Source organism: Ursus arctos, unplaced genomic scaffold (assembly GCF_023065955.2).
Source record: "Ursus arctos isolate Adak ecotype North America unplaced genomic scaffold, UrsArc2.0 scaffold_9, whole genome shotgun sequence".
Lineage (NCBI taxonomy): Eukaryota > Metazoa > Chordata > Mammalia > Carnivora > Ursidae > Ursus > Ursus arctos.
Window position 1 is genome coordinate 78,429,868 of NW_026623111.1, and position 19,642 is coordinate 78,449,509.

The window sequence follows — 19,642 nt, forward strand, 5'->3', positions numbered from 1 at the left end:
AGACCCTAGAAATGGACTCTCAACTCTATGGTCAACTACTCTTTGACGAAGCAGGAAAGAATATCCAATGGAAAAAAGACAGTCTCTTCAACAAATGGTGTCAGGAAAATTGGACAGCCACATGCAGAAGAATGAAAGTAGACCATTTTCTCACACCATATACAAAAATGGACTCAAAATGGATGAAAGACCTAAATGTGAGATAGGAATCCATCAAAATCCTAGAGGAAAACACTGGCAGCACCTTTTGACCTCTACTGCAGCAACTTTTTGCTAGGCTTGTCTTCAAAGGCAATTGAACTACTGGGACTTTATCGAGATAAGAAGCTTTTACACAGCAAAGGAAACAGTTGACAAAACCAAAAGACAACCAATAGAATGAGAGAAGATATTTGCCAATGACATATCAGGTAAAGGGCTAGTATCCAAGATCTATAAAGAACTTATCAAATGTACTGGGTATTATACGCAAACAATGAGTCATGGAACACTATATCAAAAACTAATAATCAACTGTATGGTGACTAACATAACATAATAAAATTAAAAAAAAAGAACTTATCAAGCTCAACACCCTAAGAACAAATAATCTAGTCACGAATTGGGCAGAAGACATGAACAGAAATTTCTGCAAAGAAGACATTTAAACAGCCAAGAGAAATGTGAAAAAGTGCTCCACATCACATGGCATCAGGGAAATACAAATCTAAACCACAATGAGATACCACCTCACACTGGTCAGAGCGACTAAAATTAACAAGTCAGGAAACAACAGATGTTGGCGATATGTGGGGAAAGGGGAACCCTCCTACACTCTTGGTGGGAATGCAAGCTGGTGCAGCCACTCTGGAAAAGAGTATGGATTCCTCAAATGTTGAAAATAAAGCTACCCCATGACCCAGCAATTGCTCTATTGGGTATTTACCCCAAAGATACAAATGTGATCTGAAGGGGCACTTGCACCCTAATGTTTATAACAGCTACATTTACAATAGCCAGACTATGGAAAGAGCCCAGATATCCATCGATAGATGAATGGATAAAGAAGATATTATATAATATAATTTTTCTATTGTAAGATAGAATATTATGCAGGCATTTGCAATGACATGGATGGAACTAAAGGGTATTATGCTAAGCAAAATAAGTCAATCAGAGAAAGACAATTACCATATGATCTCGGTGATATATGGAATTGAGAACTAAGGTAGAGGATCACTGGGAAAGAGAGGAAATAAAATGAAACAAGACAAAACCAGAGAGGGAGACAAACCATAAGAGACTCTTAATCATAGGAAACAAACAGGGTTGCTGGAGAAGAGGGTGGGTGGAGAGATGGGGTACCTGGGCGATGGATTTTGGGGGGGTATGTCTTATAATGAGCACTGGGTATTATATAAGACTGAGGAATCACAGACCTGTACCCCTGAGACAAATAATAGAGTATATGTTAATTAATTGACTTTAATTTAAAAAAAGAGTAAAAATAAAGGGGGAAAAGTGAGAGAAAAACCAAGAAGCAAACTCTTAAGTATGGAAAATAAATTGGTGGTTACCTGAGTGGAAGTGGGTGTGGAGATGGCTGAAATAGGTGATCTGTATTAAAGAGTATACTTTTCATGATGAAAAAAAAAAAAAGAATACATACATTATTCTTAGCTCCAAGACTGGTAACAAATAAATTATTATTAAATGCTAAAAAAATAAATAAAAAAAGAAGCCTGGGACTTGTCAACATGATACACAGCTCTGAATATTAGAGCAAAGCAAAATAAGTGTACTATTTCTTGAATCAAAAGTTTCAGTCATTTTTTGGTTCATTTCTTAGGTATATGGATATCTGTAAGTTATAAACAAGATAGCAAACAAAGTCCATGATGGGAGAATTTATGGTGAAAGGGTCTTTAACCATATTTTTGGCTACAGTCTTCATCAAAATAATTTCTATCATCAGAGGTAATAGAGCTTAACATTAAGATGAAGTTGTGTTCCTTTTTTATAATTATAAACCTGCTGAATTGATATGAAGCAGAAATGCGTGCTGAGATATGTTACCAAATAAAAGATCCCAGTTCCTCTATCTAAACAGGGAGTCATCTATAAGATATTATTCTGCATGATTTTGAGAACATATGTTATTCTTATAGAATTTCTATACAAAAAGTGCTTGGTTAATTAAATTTGGAATGCTATAGGGTTGTAATACTTTCAGGATCCACTGATTTGGAATTTTTTGATATTTTAATCACAGCATGCCTGAGTCTTACTGTGTTTTAAAAAGCGCTGCTGATTGGGACTCCTGGGTGGCTCAGTCTGTTAAGCATCTTCTTTCGGCTCAAGTAATGATCCCAGGGTCCTGGGATCGAGTCCTGCATTAGACTCTTTGCTCAGTGGGGAGTCTGCTTCTCCCCCTCCTTCTGCCTGCCACTCTCCCTGCTTGTGTTCTCTCTGTCAAATAAATAATAATAAAAAGATCTTTAAAAAAAAAGTGCTGCTGATCAACTCTTTAGGTTTTTTTGAGATTTATTTGCCCAGAACTCAACAAACCACTCTCTGATTTAGAAAAATTCTTTTATTACAGAGCCTACATCTTCCTTCATGGGGGAAGTCTTATTCATATGAAAACATAAGAAAAGACCAGGAGAACGAAGTGTTGGGCTGCTATTGAGAAAGTTTCAGAAAAGAAAAAAATGTGCTAAAAGCTTAATCTCATCACTGATTCTTATATGTAAAAACAGTAAGAAGAGAAAGAGCAGTAAGAAAAACCTGAAATAAAAAAGGCAAAAATGGATGTTCTATTCCATAATATTTTACTCTATGGAAACAGGAAATAGAAGAAAATCCAGGCAAAAGGAAACGAAAGATTGAAATAATAGAATTGGCAAAAGTAGAAAGGTAGCTGAGAATGGAAGAAACATTTATAATGCCCATTCTTTCTCTTTACTTCTTAAAACAAACATTTACTGAGCACCTATTATGTGCCAGCTACTGTAGTAGATGCTGGGGATAAAGACGAATAAAACAGACAGGGTCCTGGCCCCCCAGGGACTTCAATGAGGGGGAGGGATAACAACCAAGTAAGCAGATAAAGCAGATACAGCCTTTGTTAATTACTGTGAAGTAAAGAAATATAGGAAGAAGGGGTAGCTGGAGGAACCTACCTTAGGTGGAATGGTGAGCAAAGGTGTTTCTGAAGAAGGGACTTTCATATTGAGATCGGAAGAATGACAGTAGCCACCAGAAATTCTGTTTCAGGAGGAGTTAAGATGGCGGAGGAGTAGGAGACACCTTTTTCAGCGGGTCCCCCGAGTCGAGCTGGATAGGTACCAGACCAGCCTAAACAACCACGGAACCAGCCTGAGACGCAGGAAGATACACCTGGATCTCTACAAATGAACATCTCCAGCGCTGAGTATTGAGGTACGAAGCGGGGAGCCATGAAACCGCGCACAGATATCAGAAGATAAACGGAAGGGGGAGGGAGCAGCCGCATTTGGGCGCCGGGAAGCGGCAGCCACTTGCACGGGAGAGCGGGCGGGGCTCGTGGTCGGCACCCGCGAGAGAGCGGACTGAGACCGTGAGCCGGGTGCGCGCGCCACCAGGCATCTCACGGAACACCGGAATCCCGGTGCGCTCACGGGATCCAGACTGAGACCGGGAGATCCGGGAGCGCGCGCGGGGCGGCTGGCGGCTGGCGGCATTAGAAACACAAAGGACAGAGACGCGCCGGCCCTGGAAGTGAGAGCTGGGACGCCGGGTGTGGGGCACACATCCCGGGACGCTGCAGGGTTGAGCAGCACCAACAGAAACAGAGTTAAAGTGGCCAGAACATTAGTAGAGAACGGGCCGCAATCCCTCTGTTCTGTGACAGAGGCTGAAATTCAGCCACTGCTGCTCTGACTCTCAGAAGAGGCACAGCAAGCCGCCAGAGAACAAAAGCCTGGAAATACCGGCTCAGAGAGTGCCCATCCCCATCCCCCCTCGCAGGGGACACGGAAACTCTACCCAAACAGGGCTGCCTGAGTATCGGCGCGGCAGGCCCCTCCCCCAGAACACAGAAGGCAGGCTGAAAAATCAAGAAGCCCACAACCCGGGCGCCTGGGTGGCGCAGTCGTTGAGCGCCTGTCTTCGGCTTAGGGCGTGATCCCGGCGTTCCGGAAAGGAGTCCCTCATCGGGCTCCTCCGCTGGGAGCCTGCTTCTTCCTCTCCCACTCCCCTGCTTCTGTTCCCTCTCTCGCTGGTTGGCTGCCACATTAATAAATAAAAAAAATCTTTGAAGAAGAAGCCCACATCCCTAAGATCCCTATAAAACAAGGGGCACGGCCTGGGACCCAGTCAATAATTTGGGCTCTGAAAACCCCGCAACCTCTCCTCATCAGAATGACAAGAAGGAGAAGCCCCCCCCCAGCAAAGAAAAGACAGTGAGCCTGTGGCCTCTGCCACAGAAATAATGGACATGAATGTAACCAAATTATCAGAAATGGAATTCAGAGTAACGATGGTCAAAATGATGAGTAGAATTGAAAAAACTATTAACGAAAAGGTTACTGAGAATATAGAATCCCTAAGGACAGAAATGAGAACGAATCTGACAGAAATTAAAAATTCTATGAGCCAAATGCAGGCAAAACTAGAGGCTCTGACGGCCGGGGTCGCAGAAGCAGAGGAAAGGGTTAGTGAATTGGAGGATGGGTTAATAGAGGAAAAAATGAAAATAGAAGATGGTCTTAAAAAAATCCATGCCCACGAATGTAGGTTACGGGAGATTACTGACTCAATGACACGATCCAATATTAGAATCATAGGCATCCCCAAGGAGGTGGAGAAAAACAGAGGTCTAGAAGAGATATTTGAACAAATTGTAGCTGAAAACTTCCCTAATCTAGCGAGGGAAACAAACACTCATGTCCAAGAGGCAGAGAGGACCCCTCCCAAGCTCAACCACGACAAACCTACGCCACGTCATGTCATAGTGCATTTTGCAAATATTAGATGCAAGGATACAGTATTGAAAGCGGCCAGGGCAAAGAAATTTCTCACGTACCAAGGCAAAAGCATCAGAATTACGTCAGACCTGTCTACACAGACCTGGAATGAGAGAAAGGGTTGGGGGAGCATATTTAAAGCTCTTTCAGAGAAAAACATGCAGCCAAGGATCCTTTATCCAGCAAGGCTGTCATTCAGAATTGATGGAGAAATAAAGACATTTCAGAATCGCCAGTCACTAACCAATTTTGTAACCACGAAACCAGCCCTACAGGAGATATTACGGGGGGCTCTATAAAAGTAAAAAGGCCCCAAGAGTGATACAGATCAGAAAGTCACAGCCAATACTAACAAAGACTTTACTGGCAACATGGCATCATTAAAATCATATCTCTCAGTTCTTAGTGTCAATGTAAATGGTTTAAATGCTCCCATAAAACACCACAGGGTTGCAGATTGGATAAAAAGAAATGACCCATCCATTTGCTGTCTACAAGAGACTCATTTCGAACCCAAAGATGCATTCAGACTGAGAGTAAGGGGATGGAGTACCATCTTTCACGCAAATGGACCTCAAAAGAAAGCTGGGGTAGCAATTCTCATATCAGATAAATTGGATTTTAAACTACAGACTATAGTTAGAGATGCAGAAGGGCACTATATTATTCTTAAGGGAAGTATTCAACAAGTGGATATGACAATTATAAATATATATGCCCCCAACAGGGGAGCAGCAAGATACACAAGCCAACTCTTAACCAGAATAAAGAGACATATAAATAAAATTTATATTTTATATATAAATTAATAGTAGGGGACCTCAACACTCCACTATCAGAAATAGACAGAACACCCTGGCAAAAACTACGCAAAGAATCAAAGGCTTTGAATGTCATACTCGACAAGTTGGACCTCATAGATATATATAGAACACTACACCCCAGAACCAAAGAATACTCATTCTATTCTAATGCCCATGGAACATTCTCAAGAATAGACCATGTTCTGGGACACAAAACAGGTCTCAACCGATACCAAAAGATTGAAATTATCCCCTGCATATTCTCAGACCACAACGCTCTGAAATTGGAACTCAACCACAAGGAAAAATTTGGAAGAAACTCAAACACTTGGAGACTAAGAACCATCCTGCTCAGGAATGACTCAATAACCAGGAAATCAAAAATCAAATTAAACAATTTATGGAGACCAATGAGAATGAAAATACAACAGTCCAAAACCTATGGGATACTGCAAAGGCAGTCCTAAGGGGGAAATACATAGCCATCCAAGCCTCACTCAAAAGAATAGAAAAATCTAAAATGCAGTTTTTATATTCTCACCTCAAGAAGCTGGAACAGCAACAGAGGGACAGGCCTAATCCACGCACGAGGAAGCAGTAGACCAAAATTAGAGCTGAAATCAATCAAGCAGAAACCAGAAGTACAGTAGAGCAGATCAACAGGACTAGAAGCTGGTTCTTTGAGAGAATCAATAAAATTGACAGACCACTGGCAAGACTTATCCAAAAGAAAAGAGAAAGGACCCAGATTATTAAAATTATGAATGAAAAAGGAGAGGTCACGACGAGCACCATTGAAATTGGAAGGATTATTAGAAATTTTTATCAACAGCTATATGCCAATAAACTAAGCAATCTGGAAGAGATGGAATCCTTCCTGGAAACCTATAAACTACCAAGATTGAAACCGGAAGAAATTGATTCCTTAAACAGGCCAATTAATTATGAAGAAATTGAGTCAGTGATAAACAACCTTCCAAATAACAAAACTCCAGGCCCGGATGGTTTTCCTGGGGAATTCTACCAAACATTCAAAGAAGAAATAATACCTATTCTCCTAAAGCTATTTCAAAAAATAGAAACAGAAGGAAAGCTACCAAACTCATTCTATGAGGCCAATATTACCTTGATCCCCAAACCAGGCAAAGACCCCCTCAAAAAGGAGAATTACAGACCGATTTCCCTAATGAATATGGACGCCAAAATCCTCAACAAGATCCTTGCTAATAGAATCCAACAGTACATTAAAAGGATTATCCATCACGATCAAGTGGGATTCATACCTGGGATGCAAGCGTGGTTCAATATTCGCAAATCAATCAGCGTGATACATCATATCAACAAGAAAAGACTCAGGAACCATATGATCCTCTCAATCGATGCCGAAAAAGCATTTGACAAAATACAGCATCCTTTCCTGATTAAAACCCGTCAGAGTGTAGGAATAGAAGGTACATTTCTCAATCTCATAAAAGCCATCTATGAAAAGCCTACTGCAAATATTATTCTCAATGGGGAAAAGCTGGAAGCCTTTCCCTTAAGATCAGGAACTCGACAAGGATGCCCACTCTCGCCACTATTATTCAACATAATACTAGAAGTCCTTGCAACAGCAATCAGACGACAAAAATGGATCAAAGGTATTCAAATTGGCAAAGAAGAAGTCAAAATGTCTCTCTTTGCAGATGACATGATACTCTATATGGAAAACCCAAAAGAAGCCACTCCCAAACTATTAGAAGTTATAGAGCAATTCAGTAACGTGGCAGGATACAAAATCAATGCTCAGAAATCAGTTGCATTTCTATACACGAATAACGAGACCGAAGAAAGAGAAATTAGGGAATCCATCCCATTTACAATAGCACCAAAAACCATACGTTACCTTGTAATTAACTTAACCAGAGACATAAAGGACCTATATTCTAGAAACTACAAATCACTCTTGAAAGACATTGAGGAAGACATAAAAAGATGGAAAGATATTCCATGCTCATGGATCGGAAGAATTAACATAGTTAAAATGTCCATGCTACCCAGAGCAATCTACACTTTCAATGCTCTCCCGATCAAAATACCGAGGACATTTTTCAAAGAACTGGAACAAACAGTCCTTAAATTTGTATGGAAACAGAAAAGGCTCCGAATCTCCAAGGAACTGTTGAAAAGGAAAAACAAAGCTGGGGGCATCACAATGCCGGATTTCGAGCTGTACTACAAAGCTGTGATCACAAAGACAGCATGGTACTGGCACAAAAACAGACACATAGACCAATGGAACAGAATAGAGAGCCCAGAAATGGACCCTCGGCTCTTTGGGCAACTAATGTTTGATAAAGCAGGAAAAAACATCCGGTGGGAAAAAGACAGTCTCTTCAATAAATGGTGCTGGGAAATTTGGAGAGCTACATGCAAGAGAATGAAACTTGACCACTATCTCACACCATACACAAAAATAAACTCCAAATGGATGAAAGACCTCAATGTGAGACAGGAATCCATCAAAATTCTAGAGGAGAACATAGGCAACAACCTCTACGACATCGGCCAAAGCAACCTTTTTCATGACACATCCCCAAAGGCAAGAGAAACAAAAGATAAAATGAATTTATGGGACTTCATCAAGATTAAAAGTTTCTGCACAGCCAAGGAAACAGTCAGAAAAACTAAGAGGCAGCCCACGGAATGGGAGAAGATATTTGCAAATGACACTACAGATAAAGGACTGGTATCCAAGATCTACAAAGAACTTCTCAAACTCAATACACGAGAAACAAATAAACAAATCAAAAAATGGGCAGAAGATATGAACAGACACTTTTCCAATGAAGACATACAAATGGCTAACAGACACATGAAAAAATGTTCAAAATCATTAGCCATCAAGGAAATTCAAATCAAAACCACACTGAGATACCACCTTACGCCAGTTAGAATGGCAAAAATAGACAAGGCAAGAAACAACAATTGTTGGAGAGGATGTGGAGAAAGGGGATCCCTCCTACATTGTTGGTGGGAATGCAAGTTGGTACAGCCACTCTGGAAAACAGTGTGGAGGTCGCTTAAAAAGTTAAAAATTGAGCTACCCTATGATCCAGCCATTGCACTACTGGGTATTTACCCCAAAGATACAGACGTAGTGAAGAGAAGGGCCATATGCACCCCAATGTTCATAGCAGCAATGTCCACAATAGCTAAATCGTGGAAGGAGCGGAGATGCCCTTCAACAGATGACTGGATTAAGAAGTTGTGGTCCATATATACAATGGAATATTACTCAGCTATCAGAAAGAACGAGTTCTCAACATTTGCTACAACATGGATGGCACTGGAGGAGATAATGCTAAGTGAAATAAGTCAAGCAGAGAAAGACAACTATCATATGATTTCTCTCATCTATGGAACATAAGAACTAGGATGATCAGTAGGGGAAGAAAGGGATAAAGAAAGGGGGGGTAATCAGAAGGGGGAATGAAACATGAGAGACTATGGACTATGAGAAACAAACTGAGGACTTTAGAGGGGAGGGGGGTGCGGGAATGGGATAGACCAGTGATGGATAGTAAGGAGGGCACGTATTGCATGGTGCACTGGGTGTTATACACAACTAATGAATCATCGAGCCTTACATTGGAAACCGGGGATGTACTGTATGGTGACTAACATAATATAATAAAAAAATCATTAAAATAAAAAAAAAAAAAGAAATTGTGTTTCACATGTAAGGAACAGCAGCAGTGCAAAAACACCCAGACAGAAGGAGTTTGCATGATTAAGAACTATTACAAGGCAGCAATGGCTGCCACAAACTAAGGCTGGGTGGGGTGGGGATTTGAGATGAGCGTGAAAACCTTGTGGTGAGAAACTTGGATAGCATTCCAAGAGGAAGCCAGTAAAAATTTTAAGCAGGGGAGTCACAGAGTCCCCTGTTTTTTAAACATCACCCTGGCTGATCTTGGTGAGAGTGCAAACTGGTGCAGCCACTGTCGCTGGCAGTATGGAGATTCCTCAAAAATTTAAAAAAAGCATTACCTCATGACCCAATAATTCCACTACTGGGTATTTATTGAAAGAAAACAAAAACACTAACTCAAAGGAATACATGCACCCCTATGTTTAGGGTAGCATTATCTACAATAGCCAAACTGTGGAAGCAACTCAAGTGTCCATTGGTAGATGAATGGATAAAGAAGTAGTGTATATATATACAATAGAATATTACTTAGCCAAGGAAATGAAATCCTGCCTTTACAATAACATGGAGGGATCTAGAGGGTATAATGCTAGGTAAAATAAGTTAGTCAGAAAAGACAAATACTGTATGATGGAATTTAAGAAACTCATATGTGGAATTTAAGAAATGAAACAAACGAGCATCGAAGAAAGAAAAAATTTAGACTTTTCAATATATAGAGCAGGGGAGCCTGGGTGCTGTAGTCAGTTGAGTGTCTGACTTTTGCTTTCAGCTCAGGTTGACCTCGGGGTTGTGGGATTAAGCCCCATATCTGGCTCTGCACTCAGCACGAATCTGGTTAAGATTCTGTTTCTGCCCCTCCCACTTGTGCTCTCTCTAAAATCAATCAACCAATCAAACTGATGGTTGCCAGAGGGGAGGTGGGTGAGTGAAGTAGGTGAAAGGGATTAAGAGTACAATTATCTTGATGAGCACTGAACAATGTATAGAATTGTTGCATCACTCTATGTACCCGAATCTAATACAACCCTGTGTGTCACGTGCTCGCTTTGGCAGCCAGTATACGACAACACTGTATGTTAACTGTACTGGTATTTAAAGAACACAAAATCAGATTAAAAAGTGTTTTATGGGATGTGATAAAGCAAACAACCCAAATTTTATGGTGTCTCTTGAAAATAATGTATTCATGCTTCTTTACCTGTACAGTTCGTCATACCCTTTACTCCACCAATCAACAAAGCCAAAACAGAAGGCTTTTCATGTTGGGGCGCCTGGGTGGCTCAGTCAGTTCAGTATCCAGCTCTTGATTTCTGCTCAGGTCATGATCTCAGGGTCCTGACATCAGTCCCCTCATCGGGCTCTGCAATGGGTGTAGAGCCTGCCTGGGATTCTCTCTCTCTTCCCCCCTCCCCACCCTCACACACTCTCTCTAAAAAAAAAAAAAAGAAAAAGAAGAAGGCTTTTCATGTTACTTTCTCCATCCTGATCCTGGTACACTAGTTTATGACTTGCAGCTTGAATCTGAAAGGATACATGGGAAGGGCTTTTCTTTGAAGACTGTGCTTTGGTCCCAGTTTTTGTTGTTGTTGTTGTTTTTCCCCTCCTTGTACTTGGTTTTCTTCCTTAGGTCTTCCAGTACAAAAGGTCTGGTAATTTTCCTCCACTGGGAGGAGATTCCGCAGCTGAGTAGAAGTGGCAGCGAATCACAAGTTCAGGATTATGACACAGACATTTCACTTGGTACCTATTTAGAGCACTAACGAGTTCCATCTAGATATTTTCTTTACAATTTTTTTTCCTACTCAGCAGACATTGGTCCTTGGAGGTGTGTCATGTTTTGTCAGTCTGGTTGTTGAGTTCAATACTGACATTTCTTTTACTCCTTTTCGACCTTTGGAGGTGGAAGACATTTATGTGTTTGGGTTCTTGGTCCTTTTCCTCAAGTTTTGGTCAAACTAGTTCTGCCCAACTCACGTCTCTCCACCTTGGGTTCCGATTACAGAAAATCTCTGACTAATCATGTGTCCAGGTTGCTGGTATTCAACGCCTTATTTTGTTCTCTGAGCAAAGTATACTTGTCCATGAATACTTTCTAGTTTTACTTCCTGTAGCTAAAATAATCCTCTTCTTCACCTTTTTTTGTTTTTCAAATTATTTCAGGCTTATTCTCCCATCTTTTATACTATGAATGAACTTCATGTTCTATTTTCTTAATTTCAATTTGCTAGTTAAAAAAATCAATACCAGACAACTCATTTTTAAAATCAGAATAATTGTACTTAACTTGTAAGTTTGTTGTCAAGCACAAGTTAGAAATTATACACAGGTAGTTCAGCTTCCAGTTATCATGACCTAGGCTCTTTTACTGATTGATTTATTTTAAAGATTTGTTTATTTTAGAGAGAGAGAGAGAGAGAGAGAGAGAGAGCATGCTCTTCCACCCATGCATTTCTGGCAAGAGTGACACTAAAGTTTTATCGTTACATTCTGTCAGTTGGTACATGATTTTGATTTATCCATTGATTAAGCAGGCTCCCTGCTGAGCACGTAGCCCAATGCAGGGCTCGATTTCATGGCTTTACCATCATGACCTGACGCTTAACGGACTGAGCCACCCATGTGCCCCTGCTAGGCTGTTTTAGATTCAACTTTCCCCTAAGGGCATCTAGAAAATCTGGACACAGCATACAAAGAAGATCACTAGCAACGGATGGGGTGTAGGGTCCAGGGTTTTTCCTTGAGTATGGAATTCAGTGAAAGATCATAAAATTAGGAAAAAAACCTTGCATCGATTTTTAAACTTGAATGTTGTAGGGTGGACAGTGATGAAACAGCCTTGTTAGCAGTTCCTTAGGTGTCTTTCAAAGTTGTAGAGTGTGTAGAAAGATCGTGTTCTTTGGGGTGAGCTTAATACTCAGATTTTAATGAGAGATGGGGGAGGGAGCACTGATAATTGGTAAGCACTACATTGCACGGAGAGGAGGACAATTGGTGGATGATGTCCACTCTCCTCTCCTTAATTATTTCCTAAATCCTCCCATTTTGTGCTACTGAGTAACTTGGAAAAATGAACAATTCTCCTGGTGTTGTATATAGCTGTACCCCATTGCAAAACATGGATTCTATATTTTAGCAGTGATTTGTAATGTGAAATTTCTTTAGTTATATATTATGCCCTTCTATTTTATATTTTTATATGAACATGTCTCATAGTGCAGTGTGTGGGATATTTGAATATGAGGTATGAGGTAGAAGGGAAAGATTTGAGGCCTAAGTCTACAGACAATTCTGGTAAGGTTTGTGATGAAGAATTACAATAATCAAAATTATTTCTTTCTTTTCATTTTTTTAAAAGATTTTATTTATTTCAGAGAGAGAGAGCACCAACAGTGGGAGAGGCAGATGGAGAGGGAGGAGCGGGCTCCTAGCTGCAGGGAGCCCCATAACTGGGGCTCGATTCCAGGACGCTTAACTGACTGAGCCACCCGGGTGTCCCCAGAATTATTTCAATGGAATAGTGCAACATGCCCAGGAGAGTCAAGGACATTTTAAAGAAGATCAAATTATAGGGCTTATTTTGTAAGATATCCTGACCTACTATAAATCTACAAAGTAAGACCACTTGGTTTTGGGGCAAAGATAGAAAGTGTAGACCAACAGATCAATGGAGCACAATAAACACCAAAAAAGAGATCCAGAACTATGTTGTCACTTGATTTAGGACAAAGGTGGTAACGCAGTGCAGTGGGGAAAGACTTTTCAAATGTTGGCAGGTCAATTTAATATGTAAGTAGAAAAAAAATGAAACTTGGACCTGTTCCTCATAACGAACACAAAACAATCAAACCAGGTGATTTAAATTTATAAATCTCAATGTGAAATGAAAACCAGTAAAGATTCTAGACAAAATCAAGGAAATTATCCTCAAGCTCTTGGAACAAGCAATGATTTCTTAATTAGGACATGAAAAACACTGACCATTAGGGAAAAGATTTATGAATTGAACTGCAGTAACATTAGGAAATTCCTTTCATTAATATAAGCTATTAAGAGAGTGAAAAAGTTAGCTACAGGCTGGAAGAAGATATTTGCTACACTTAAAACAACCAAGGTGTCATATCAAGAATATATTTATAATATTGAAACACTTCGAATCAATAAGAAAAATATGGACAACGCTTTAGAAAAAATGGGCAAGAGACTTTTATCATCTACTTCACCACAAAGGATATCTAAGTGGTCAAATAGCATATCATTGGTCATTAGGCAAATGTAAATTTAAATCATAATGAGGTATCACTATACACCTACTAGAAGAACTGAAATAAAATGTCTGATAATACTAAAAATAGGATGTGGAGAAAGTAAAAGGACTCTTGCACTTTTGGCAGGAGTATTATTTTATGCATTATTTATCAATTCTTAGTGTTTTAGGCACTAGATCTTGGTAGTAGATAGTTAATACATACCATAGTAAGGATGAGAGAGGTGGGAAGAAACCTTCTGTTTTGTTTTTCTCTCTCAGTACCATGAAATGGTCACAGTGCCAATTGAAATAAACTTCCTCTTTTTAAACATTTTAATGGATGCAGAACACTGTTACTTTACCAGTTAGGTTAAGGTATACCTAATCTGTTAAAAAGTTTTTTGAATTTTATCACCAACTGTTTATTAGTAAAGAAAGGACTATTGGCCTTGTATAACTAACGTGAATAGAATGAAAAGGAAATAGAATTCCTTAATTGCTGCTACTGAGAACTTTTAATAACATTACACAGAAAGTGTTCTAGGTAAGGTCAGTGGTAAAACTTTATGAAATCTGACTCTGGCAGAAGGCATCGTTTCCCTCCAAAAGGTACTTAAAATGGTTTATTCATTGTCAATGACTATAAAAGAGAAAAAAATACCAAAGAGAAAAATGGTGTACTCAGAAGAGAGGGTAAGAAATGATCTCTGTCTTGTTAGAAAGTAAAACAAGTGTCCAAGTTTCCATGGCATGTTATTGGATAGACATGGTAACAGTTGAAAATTGATCAATTCCTAGAATGCTCTACTTTGAGCAATGGCAAATTGAAAGCCTGAAAATAAATGATGATTAATAATAAAGGTTTGGGCAAAAACCAATAAAAAATTAAAGGTTTGGGATGAAGATATGGACATCCCAGTGCAGATGGTACTGGGAGTCAATCAGATAGGATGTAGTACAGTTCTGCGGAACTTGGAAGAAGAAACCCAGGTGCAGCAGAACTTTCTGTCAGCCACAATGTTGAAAGGTGTCAGTGAACTAGAATCTAATAGTACAATCTTATAGCTCATATACTTATTGTAAATTGCATATATGCATTTAAGAAATTTCAGAATGTTCAGTTATTACTAACAAACAGGCGCTACCTAAGTGTATTTGACATGTGAAGAGGACAATATTTCTTTTAATAGTCCTTCGTCTACCTGAAAGTTTGAAATTTGATTCTCTGGTTGCATTCAGATATAATAATATTTTATGATATAATAATGTTTTAGGTAAATTTTTGTTCAGCAACTAATAGGTCAATTTTAATGAAAGTGAAACATCTACAGAGGGTTGAATTTAGATTATTATTACATCCTACTACTGATGGATTTTTTTCTTGATTTATACTTTATTTTTTAGAATTTTATTTATTTAAGGGGGGGAGGGGCAGAGCGAGAGGGAGAAGCAGGCTCCCCACTGACCAGGGAGCCTGACGTGGGGTTCGATCTCAGGACTCTGAGATCGTGACCTGAGCCAAAGGCAGACACTTAACTGACTGAGCCACCCAGTCGCCCCTTGATTTGTACTTTAGTTTAAAAAACAACTATTAAAAAAATAAAAATAAATGTTAATTTTAAAGACATCTATAATTTGGATTCAGTGAAATATTTAATGTCTGGAGTATAATAAGCAAAAATATTACACCTTGTAATTCAGCCTGAAGAACTTCTTGAGTATTTCTTGTTAAGTCAGGTCTGCTAACAACAAATGATCTTTTTAAAATCTGTGAATATATTTCACCTTCACTTTTGAAAGATAACATTGCTGGATTTTTAGCTGACTGTTTTTTTCCTTTAAGCACTTTGAGTATGCCATCCCACTGCCTCTGGACTTCATCGTTTTTGATGTTAATTGTTAACCTTACTGGTTTCCCTTCTATGTGATATATCATTTTTCTCTTGCTCTTTTCAGGATTTTCTCTTTGCCTCTGAACATAGACTGCTATGATAAGTCTAGGTGGAGGTCTCTGTGTTTATCCTATTCGAGCTTTTGGATATGTAGATGCATGTTTTTCAGTGTATTTAGGAATGTTTTCGGGAATTATTTCTTTGAGGAATTTTTTCTCTCTCTTCTGCTTCTGGGACATCCGCTGTGCATATGTTGATATGCCTGATGGCATTTCACAGGTCTGTGAGGGTCTTCTCATTTTCTTCATTCTTTTTTATTGTTGTCACTGTTCTTCAGATTGTATAACCTCTAATGATTTATCTTCAAGTTTGCTGATGATTTCCTTCGCCAGCTCAAATCTACTACTGAGCACCTCCAGTGAATTTTTTGTTTCAGTGATTATACTTTTTAACTCCATTTTTATTTTCATTTCTATGTCCATATTGGCATTGTCCTCGATGAGTCATTGTCATTATGGTTTCTTTTAATTGTTTAAATACGTTTTTCTTTAGTTTTTGGAACATATTTATAATAGCTGATTTGAAGTCTTTGTGAAGTCAAACTCTGGGATCTCTCAAAGGTAATTTTGATTGCCTGTTCTTCTTATTTAAAGGTCACACTGTCTTCTTTATATGTCTCATAATTATTTGTTTAAAGTTGGATATTTTAGATAATATATAGTGGCATCTCTGGATTCTGATTAGTCTCTCCTTTTCCTCCATTTTCCCTGGAGCTCACTGATGTTGCTGCTTTTGTTAATTTATTTGTTATGGATTATGTAGACAATTTCTGTGAAGTCTAGTTTCCTCTGCCCCACACCCCACCAATGTGGCATCTCTGATGTCATGCTGAGCTTGTCATTTTTCCCCTTGCTTTTATTTCTAAGCCTGGCTTTCTGGTGGTGCCCTTGGATCAGTATAGCTTAATGCTTGGCTATTGCTTGATCTGCGGTTGTGCTCAAGCCCCTGGAGCCAGGAGGGCCTTTGTTCTTTGTTCATGAATCTGCATGTATCTTGGAGAATGCTTTCAAGTCTGCTCTGTGTTCAGGCATGACTGGTAGCGCTCAGGTGCTCACTGTGGTGCACATTTGAGTGGGTGCAACTTAGCACATGCCCACAGCCTTCTGGACCCCCGGGATGAGTGTGATCTTAGGCAGGGTCCCCTTTAACAGTCTCTTTCCTTGGTTCTCTCTATGAAATTTGCTCTCACTAGTTTCATGGAGCTCTTAGCCTTCTCTTCATTGCTCATCACTAAGATGGCTATTGGTTTTGATTGTACAGTGCCTTAACGCATGAGCTCTTCCATATTGTCTTCCAAATAAAGTCAGCTCCCTCAGCAGAGCTGCATTTGCCCGTCCTCCTTTCTTGCCTTTCTCCATGGTTAGAAATTGTACACTATTGCATCCGAGCTGGGGGTGAGGGGGTGACTTACTTCTTCTCCAGTGACACTTTTGCCCTATGAGCTGGCCAATGGTAGCCCAAGTTCTTTTCACCTTGGACTTCCTGGTGTGGAACTTACCAGTGAAAGCTGGGGAGGAAGAAAGGTGATCTGGGTCTCAGTGATCTAGGTCGGCCATGTCTGTAGTAAAAGCCTCTGTGGGTGGGGGCTGGGTGGGAGAAGGGAGCCCTTGTCTTCTCAGCCATGGCCACAGAGAGTAGAATGTCTGCTTCATTAAATAACTGCATATCAGAATAACTATGATTGTGGGGGGAAAAAAAGAAGCTTGTGGGTCAACAATCACCTGTATTGACTTTCAAAGTATTTTTAAAACAACAGTATATCTAAAGCATTTAATGACATTTCAGCATTTATATATTTTATGTGCATGGTATTTAACAAAATGAAATGATCTCACTATTATATATGGTAATACAAATTTAAGTATAAATTGGGGGAAGCTTTAATTATCTTTAAATGGAAAATGACATTTGTTCTCCTAAGATTGTAAAGTTATAGTAAATACACATATCCACATCCATACCTGCTAAAAATCTTAATATTTACCTTGATTTGAACCTCACCTGCCTTTGATGGATCAACTTCAACCTCTTAAATGGACAGAGGAGCATTTGCTATCTAGGCAATGGCTGCTGGCATATGATAATCTGTTGAAAAAAAAAAAGATAAAATGCTGAAGTGGACTTATTGGTATTCAACTAAAATTGGGTGAAATACATAGTTAAATTCACACCTATGCTGATAGGTTGTTCTCATTATCTCACTTTAAAATGCAGATCATGTACTTCACTGAAAACAATCATATATATATATCTGAATGATAATATAAAATTGTTGTAATGTGAAATCAATGATAGCTATCTATAGAGAGAAAAATATGTGGAAGCATGTATATATCTACATATATATATCTCATGTCATTCTGTGATATCTATCATCTATCTATCTATCTATCTATCTATCTATCTATCTATCTATCTATCATCTATCTATCATCTATCTATCATCATCTGGCTAGTACTTTGTCAGAGGTTGTGCTCATGCCCAGGCATCTGATTAATACTCTTTATTCTTAGGGGATTTCTCTTTGACACTCCAGATGTCACAAGATGTTAATATTGGTGAACTGATGTATGGAGCACAGTTCATTTATAGAGTCTAAACTTCTGCATTATAATTTCTAATATTAATAATTTATTTAAATAAATAAAATTAGAATTCATAATAAAAGAAAATTAGAAGAAAAGATCATTGTTACCTTGGATATAGAACAAAAGGCACAGTATTAACTTTACTTCTTTAGTCACAGTCATTCTTATAAAATGTCATAGAGCACCTGGATTATGCAGTTGGTTAAGCATCCGACTCTTGGTTTCAGCTCAGCTCATGATATCAGGGATTGAGCCCTGTGTTGGGCTCCATGTTCAGTTCAGAGTCTGGTTGAGTTTCTCTCTCCCTCTCCCTCTGCCTCTTATGCTTGTTTGTGCTTGCTCTCTCTCTTTCTCTCTAAAATAAGTAAATAAATCTTTAAAAAATATATCATGTGGAACATTTCATCATGGTACTTAGTTCCTGTGTCTTACAATTCTTATTCATTTATTGCATTTTTAGTTTTAAGTCTCCATGTAGTTCAAGCTTAGATATTATCTACTGATTTCTTTTCCTATCTTAATAGGTGGCTGCATTTGTAGGATGATTTTAGCTTTATATAAAAATATTTTTACAGAAAGATTAAGATGTTTATTTTTATTTTTATTAAAGATTTTATTTATTTGAGAGAGAGTGTGTGTGTGCATAATTGGTGGGGAGGGGCAGAGGGAGAGGGAGAAGCAGACTCCACACTGAGCAGGAAGCCCAATGTGGGACTGGATCCCAGGACCATGAAATCATGACCTGAGCCCAAAGTAGCTGCTTAACTGACTGAGCCATCCAGACGCCCCTAGGATGTTTCTTTAAAGAATAGTACTTATTTTACCATAATTATGGGCTTATTTCTTAAAAATTGGCTTACAATTACCAGGAATACTTCCATTGTATAAAGCATAGTACATGTATATATCAACTTCAACACAGTTTCAGATAATACAGTTTTACCTACAAGTAAGATTATACACAGGACTACATTTTAAGAGCAAACCATGACTCATGTTGCTAGCCATTTCTGTGGAGAGTTTAGCTTGCGCCCTCATTCCCTCTGGCTGTTGCAGCAGTAAGAGTTCCCAGGTCTCTTCTCACCAATCCAGACATGAGTATTAGTGTTCTTGTACTTCAGAGTGACTCATAGACACTACACGCCAATCAGGGAGGGAAGGAGGAAAGGAGGGCAGAAATAAAAACTGAGGAAGAAGGGGAGAAGGAGAATGGAGAATGAGAACAACCTGAAGAGACAGGAAGGAGGATTATTGAACAAAAAAAAAAAAAGGAAAATAAATGGGGTTTTAGAAGGAAAAGTAGAAGGAAGAATAACAACTTATACAATGTATATGGTGTTTTACGGTTTGGAAATTATACATCCGTATCT